Here is a 7707-nt window from a genome sequence, read left to right on the forward strand (position 1 = left end):
GTCCTTGGGCCCCTGCACCCACGTGGGAGACTCGGAAGAAGCTCCTGGCTCCTGGCTTCTGATCGGCGCAGCTCTGGTCATTACGACCATCTGGGGAGTGAGCCAGCGGATGGAAGACCTCTGTCTCTGTCCTACCTCTCTCTGTAACTCTGTCTTTCAAAATAAATAAAATAAATATTTTTTTTAAAAAAATCAATATGTGGTCTTACTTGTTACTTATTCATGGCACATCAGTGGGGAAGGTATGCTGTATTTCATTCAAGTTATCATTTGGGCAAAGAATCAACCTCTGATCTTTCAAAATAATTTTTTGAAGTAAAGGAGTGTGCCCCATTACAGGCAGGATTGTAAGCTGTTCCCCAGATTTTCCTGCCCTTGGTATGCATGCCCTGACGAATCCCCAGGGCAGTGAAGATGATACAGTTTATGTCTCCAATTAGGTTATGTCCTATAGCTCAACTGATCTTAAGATAGGGAGATTATCTAATGGGCCTGTCCTAACACATGAATGCTTTGAAAGTAGGAGAAGAACAGGAAGTCTGAGAGATATGCTCCATCTGGTCTGGAAAAAAAGCAAGTACCCATATTGTGAACTGCCATTAGATAAGGCAGCCTCTAGGAGCTAAAAGCCTTCCCCAACCATCAGCTAGCAGAAAAATAGGGACCTCTGTTCTACAGCTGCCAGAAAATGAATTCTCCCACAACCTGAATGAGCTCAGAAAAAAATTATTCCCCAGAATCTCCAGAAAGGAAGGCAGGCTAGCCAACTCCCTGATTTCAGCCTTGTGATACCCTGAACAGGGAAACAATTGTACCATGCTGTAGGGGACCAAACCCGAGGAACCGCAGCGCTAAGATGGCGCTCATTTCCTGCTTCCGGGTTCTTCTTCCCCGGCAAAGTTTCCCGCGCTACCCCTGAGCTGTCCTATCCTGACACAGCCTTGTAATCATATGATTCGTGACGTGTACTGCGTATATATGCCCCGACCACCGGATGTGCGAGTAGTTCCTGCCCGCCAGAGATCGAGGTCTGATCTCCCGCGCCCTGAGTAATAAAGAGCTCTTCTACGAGACGCCCGGTGTCGGTTTCTTGCTGGACGAGAGCGGCGCCGAGCAGCTGGTGGCCCGTACGGGGAAACGAAAGAGCTTGACTCTCGGCGTGGAAGGTAAGCGAGGTAAGTCTTACCGGCGTGGCCCCGTGAGCGAGGTAGGTCTCACGGGTAAGGGGTGGACGCACCCTATTTTCGAGGAAGTGTTTTCCCTCTTTGTTGAGGAAGTGTTTTCCCTCTTTTATTCATGATGGGCAATGCCCCGAGCCAGTCAAATTTGATTGCCCCGTTAAAGGCGCTACTGCGCAACAAGGGAATTAAAGTCTCTCGATCCACGATTGCTGAATTCCTCGGGAGCATTGACTTCTTTGCTCCGTGGTTCGCTCATACAGGCCAGATCACTCTTAGCTGTTGGGAGAAACTTGGACAGGACCTCCGGCGCACGGCCGAGGACCCTAAAGAACCTGATCTCAATCCCATGGTAATTCCCCTGTGGGACTTGGTTCGAGCATGCCTTCGGGAGGAGGGGTCGACTCGGACGAGCGACCCGGCGCTCGCAGCCGCTCGTGATACCTTTGAGGAAGTCCGTTCTCAGAAGTCCGAGAGCGCTCAGGACCTGATAGAGTTTAAGGAAATTGGGTGTCAGACTTCCCTGGCGGCCCCGGACTCTGAGTCCGGCGCCTCCTCCTCTGACGCGGAGGGGGAGGGCGACAGCCCGCATAAATCACCCCCCCCTTTATATTCGCGGTTGCGTCGAAGGTTGAGAGCCGCTGATGCCGCCCCCGCGGCTCCCCCTGGTGGCTACCCACTTGATTATCAGTCTGAAATCATAGCGCCCCCAGGCGGCAGCACTTTTGATGTTAGGCAGCCAACCCAAGCTCCACCCGCACCGCCGTGGCCGCCTGCCGCCCCGCTTGTCGCTACTGCCCCACCCGTAACAGGGAGGCAATTTCATCGGCAAGCCTGGAAAACAACTAAAAGCTGACGCCCCCGGCTCAGCCCATGCTTACCCGGTCTTGGGCCTGGGCACCCGAGAGGTCAGATACGCACCGTTGGACATGGCGGTCCTAAAAAGCCTCAAGCAGGCAGTTTCTGACTACGGTGCCACCGCCCCATTTACTATCTCCCTGCTTGAGTCAGTCGGTCAAGAGGTCTTAACACCCAGTGACTGGACTCAGTTGGCTCGCGCCTGCTTAAGTCCCGGCACATTTCTTCTATGGCAGTCTATGAATGCCGAGTGTTGCCACGATCAGGCGGACGAAAACGCTGAGGACGGCAACCCCGCGTGGAACGCCGACATGCTATTAGGGCGAGGACCCCATCAGGCCGATCAAACACAATACCCAAGACAAGTGTACAGACAAATCTCCGAGTGCGCCCGACGGGCGTGGAGACAGGCGGCCACTTCGGGTGGATCCTCTAGCCACCTTACCAAGATTGTCCAAGGCCTGACCAAACCGTTTGCTGACTTTGTAGCTCGGATACTCGAGGCCGCGTCACGGATATTTCCGTCGGACGCAGACGTAAAACCATTGATCAAACAAATCATATATGAGCAGGCTAATAGTGAGTGTAAAGGCATCCTCCGGCAACATAGAAACAAATCTGTGGATTCTTGGCTGAAGTATTGTAGGGACGCCGGCGGCCCGCTTACTAACGCAGGCCTTGCCGCCATGTTGGCCACCTATAACTCCACACAAAAACAGGGAGGAGGTCAGAGCCAGGGGCGCCCGCGGCCCACGATCTCTTCTGGCCTTTGCTTCCAGTGCCACCAACCTGGTCACAGAAAGCGTGACTGCCCTGCGTTTGCATCTGGGCATTCCCCAGCGCACTCCACAAGTGCAGAGCTCTGCCGCAGGTGCCGCAAGGGCCCTCACAAAGCGGAAGACTGCCGTTCCGCCTTTGATGCCGATGGCAATCCCCTCACCGGTAACAGACAGGGGACAAAAAACGGCCAGAGGGGGCTCCCCGCTCCGGCGAGGGGCCCCCAGGTGAACGCCTACACCTCAGTGCCCCCCCCTCCGCTGTTGCCATACCCTCAACCCCCTCAGGCCGCGCCACCAGTGGCTCCGCAGGCCTGGACCTCTGTGCCGCCTCCCCACTCCTCCTAACACCGGAGATGGGAGTTCAGCTGGTAGAAAGTGATTACTCAGGCCCCTTGCCACCGAATTCGGTTGGGCTTTTGCTAGGCCGATCTTCTGTTGCCCTTCGGGGCCTGACGGTAATTCCCGGTGTGATAGACTCTGATTTTACCGGTAAGATAAAAATCATGGTACAAACATTTCAAGGAACCGTTTTAATTAATACTGGAGATTGCATAGCTCAACTTTTGTTGTTACCCAGTCTTCACTCCCTATTCCCTGCAAGAGGCCCCGCCCGCGGCACGAGTGGTTTCGGGTTCTCCGGAACCAATTTCACTGGCCTGCACATGCTTTTGAACGAACGCCCCATGCTTACCCTGTGGATTAATGGTAAAAGTGTTAAAGGTCTCTTAGATACGGGGGCCGATAAGTCAATTATAGCTGAAAAGGACTGGCCCAAAACATGGCCCACTGACGTCGCTGAACAGACCCTACAGGGGCTTGGCTTCGCCAGCTTTCCAAAGAAAAGCGCGGCCCTTCTACCCTGGCAGGACGACGAGGGTCACTCAGGACATTTTGCCCCTTTCGTTTTGCCCCTTCCGGTTTCACTTTGGGGACGGGACGTGTTAACGGAAATGGACGTTGCCCTAACCACCACTTCCCCCGCGGTGCGTTCCATGCTTCAAAAGATGGGGTATGTCCCGGGAAGAGGCCTCGGCATTCAGTTACAGGGCACGCCCTCTCCTGTCCAGCCCGAACATAAACACAATAGAAATGGTTTGGGTTTTTCTTAGGGGCCACTGCGCTGCCTCCTGCATCTATAAAGCCCCTATCAATATCCTGGTTGGTAGACACACCAGTTTGGATTCCGCAGTGGCCCCTGTCACAGGAAAAATTGGAGGCAGTCAAAAAGCTCGTTCACGAGCAGGCTCAGGCGGGACATCTGATCCCATCTACCTCCCCATGGAACACGCCTATTTTCGCAATTCGAAAAAGAACAGGAAAATGGAGACTTTTACACGATCTTAGAGCAGTCAATGCGCAAATGCAGCCCATGGGCCCGGTGCAGAGAGGCCTTCCGCTACTTTCTGCACTCCCAAAAAATTGGCCCGTGATTGTCATCGACCTCAAGGACTGCTTTTTTTCCATTCCTTTATGTAAAGAGGACACTCCCCGTTTTGCCTTTACTGTCCCTACTACTAACCAACAGGAACCAGATAAACGCTGGGAATGGGTGGTCCTACCTCAAGGAATGACAAACAGTCCTACCATGTGCCAAATCTATGTTGCTCGTGTGCTTGACCCAATTAGAGACCTGTTTCCTGACTGCAAGTGTCTCCATTACATGGACGACCTGTTATGCGCTGCTCCTACAAAGGACAGGCTTCGGGCCCTGTACGGCGGGTTGCAACGAGCGCTGCAAGACTCAGGATTGTCTATCTCCCCTGAAAAGGTGCAGGTGTCCTCCGTGGTCACATACCTTGGAACCACGGTCACACCCACCCACACCAAACCTGTAAAGTTGCATATTAAATATCCGAATGTTTCCACGCTCAACGATTTACAAAAACTTCTGGGGGATATCAATTGGATTAGGCCTTTCCTTCGCATCCCCAACGCCACCCTGCAGCCTCTTTTTGACGTCCTAAAGGGGGATCCTAGTCTCACTTCTCCACGAGAACTTACTTCTGAAGCAAAACAAGCATTGCTGGCCGTTAACGAAGCGCTCAGCGAGGCCGCACTTAAGCGGTGGGACCCGTCTGGAGACCTCACCCTGTGGGTCCTCTCCACGCCCAAACAGCCCACGGGCGTTCTCTGGCAAGACGGCCCCCTTCTTTGGATCCACCCCTCGGTGTCACCCACTAGATCCCTCGCCCATTATCCCTCCATGGTGGCGGACGTTGCGCTTATGGCAAACCAGAAGGCTATCCAGCATTTTGGTCGCGAGCCATCTACTATTGTTGTGCCATATTCTGTAGAGCAGGTGCGTGTTCTCACTGCTTGCACTGATTCTTGGTCAATCCTGGCCTGCTCAGTTTCCGCTACAATTACCAACAGAACCCCTCGCGACCCTCTGTTAACCTTCATACAGTCTCACCCCGTAATTTTCCCCAAAATTACATCCTCCAAACCGCTCCCCGAAGCCGTAGTGGTGTACACCGACGGTTCCAATACCGGAGTCGGTGCTTATGTTGCTACCGGAAGCAAGCCGAAAGCCTTTCAGTTTGCGACTGACTCTCCCCAAATAACTGAGCTCCTCATAGTTAATCAGGTACTTTTAGATTTCCCGGAGCCTGTAAACATTGTTTCCGATTCCCACTATGTGGTGAATGCGGTTTCCATATTAGAAACCGTGGGCAGTGTTAGTACATCATCCCCTGTGAGTAATGTTTTCCTCACCCTCCAGCAAGCCATTTGGAATCGGCCCGCTGCCTTTCACATTACCCACATAAGGGCCCATTCTTCCCTGCCGGGGCCTATGGCATTGGGCAATTCCATGGCAGATCTGGCCACACGCCCGGTGTGGATATTCCACTTAGCCTCCCCTGAACAACAAGCCACCTACTTTCATTCGGAATTTCATGTCAATGCCAAAACACTTGCCGCCAAATTTAACCTCCCCCGTGCAATCGCTCGTGATATTGTTCGTCGTTGCGCAGCTTGTCCTACCTTAACCGCTGTCCCATCTTTAGGAGTTAACCCCCGAGGACTCCTGCCAGGACATGTGTGGCAAATGGACGTCACTCATATTCCAGAGTTTGGAAAGATAAAATATGTCCACGTGTCTGTCGACACGTGCTCCCAAATTATTTATGCCTCTCTGGAGACCGGCGAGCGTGTCTCCCATGTCATCGGCCATTGTCTTGCGGCTTGGGCGGCATGGGGCAAACCCAAAATTATAAAGACCGACAACGGACCTGCCTATACTTCCACTTCATTCCAACAATTTTGCTCACGCATGCAAGTCCAACATAAGACCGGAATCCCCTACAACCCCCAAGGTCAGGGTATTATCGAAAGAGCGCACAGAACGCTCAAGGCTTTCCTTTCTAAGCAGAAGGAGGGAATTGCAGCGGGCAAGACACCCCGCATGCGCCTCTCCCTCGCATTATTTACCTTAAATTTTTTAAATTTGACGGATCAGTCTATGCCCCCCGCTGAAAGACACATGATAAAGGAACCCCCTGCACGAGGATTTGTCCGCTGGAAAGATATCCTTACGGGATTATGGCACGGCCCGGACCCAGTACTATGCTGGAACCGAGGCGCAGTTTGTGTTTTCCCACAGGAGACGGGAAGAGAACCCCTTTGGGTCCCGGAGCGATTGGTGAGGAAAGCGGATCCACCGACAGAAGAACCAACACCCTCGCCACAAGACCGACCGCCGGAGGAGCCACCCTCGTCATCAACGGGTGATACCTCCCCCGAGGCTAATAAACCTCAACCCACCTCCTGAGGATGTTGGGCCGTAAACCGGCCGTCGCCCTTCTCTTTCTGGGTTTTATCCTCCTCCCTAGCTCTCATGCAGGCTTAGATGCCCCTGCCCACCGACAACAGGCCTACTTGCAGTACCGCAATAATCCCTGTAGCTGCCCAGTCTCTGCAGACAGCCTACGAGGCATACACCCCTTGAGCTCGACTGACTGTGGGGACAAAACCGTTTATAAGGTATCCTGGGGTTGCGTGGCCATTCCCAAGCCTCGCCCCCATCCCTCGAGTGGTCCCCCACCGCCATGCCCATGCTCCTCCTCCTTTCTCGCGTCCGTACGTAGTTCTTGTTACAAGTCATTCTCTACATGCACCTATCAAAACCGCACTTATTTTACTGCGTCGCTGTTGCCTTCACCGGCATTGCGGCCTGTCTTTCTCGATTCGGGACCTTTTGTTCAGGCCCCTTGCCCCGCCCACTCCAGCCCTTCTGTCGTCTGTTGGGGAGTGGGGGCACCCATATATGTCTCTGATGGTGGAGGTCCTCAGGACCAAGCTCGCCAGAATGACCTATGACCGTGCCCCCACCGAAGACTAGCCCGCCCCTCCTGACGCATTGTACTCCCGCCTTCCTCGTATTGTTTGGTCCCTAGTCTTCTCCCCAATTGGGCATAACCCCGTCCTCCGACCGGGAGTAAAAGACCGAGGCATGCGAGATCAAGGATACCGCAGCGAGCGTTCACCCGGAGGTTCCGGGGGCCTCGGGAGAGTATATGCATGTGCATACGGGGGTGGTCCCAACCCGTCCCAGAAAAAGGGAAACTAAGGGCAAAAGTGAGGCCAAGGGTTGCGGCCGAACCTTTGGTGTATCACAATATGCCCACCGGCACACTGGGCATGCACCTCTGCTCTCTGTCCGGTCGCTGATATCCCGGCCGCCACGGCCGTCGGAGGCTGATTTGCGGAAAATAAAAAGGAGGGAGATGTAGGGGACCAAACCCGAGGAACCGCAGCGCTAAGATGGCGCTCATTTCCTGCTTCCGGGTTCTTCTTCCCCGGCAAAGTTTCCCGCGCTACCCCTGAGCTGTCCTATCCTGACACAGCCTTGTAATCATATGATTCGTGACGTGTACTGCGTATATATGCCC

Source organism: Lepus europaeus, chromosome X, assembly GCF_033115175.1.
Source record: "Lepus europaeus isolate LE1 chromosome X, mLepTim1.pri, whole genome shotgun sequence".
Taxonomy (NCBI): domain Eukaryota; kingdom Metazoa; phylum Chordata; class Mammalia; order Lagomorpha; family Leporidae; genus Lepus; species Lepus europaeus.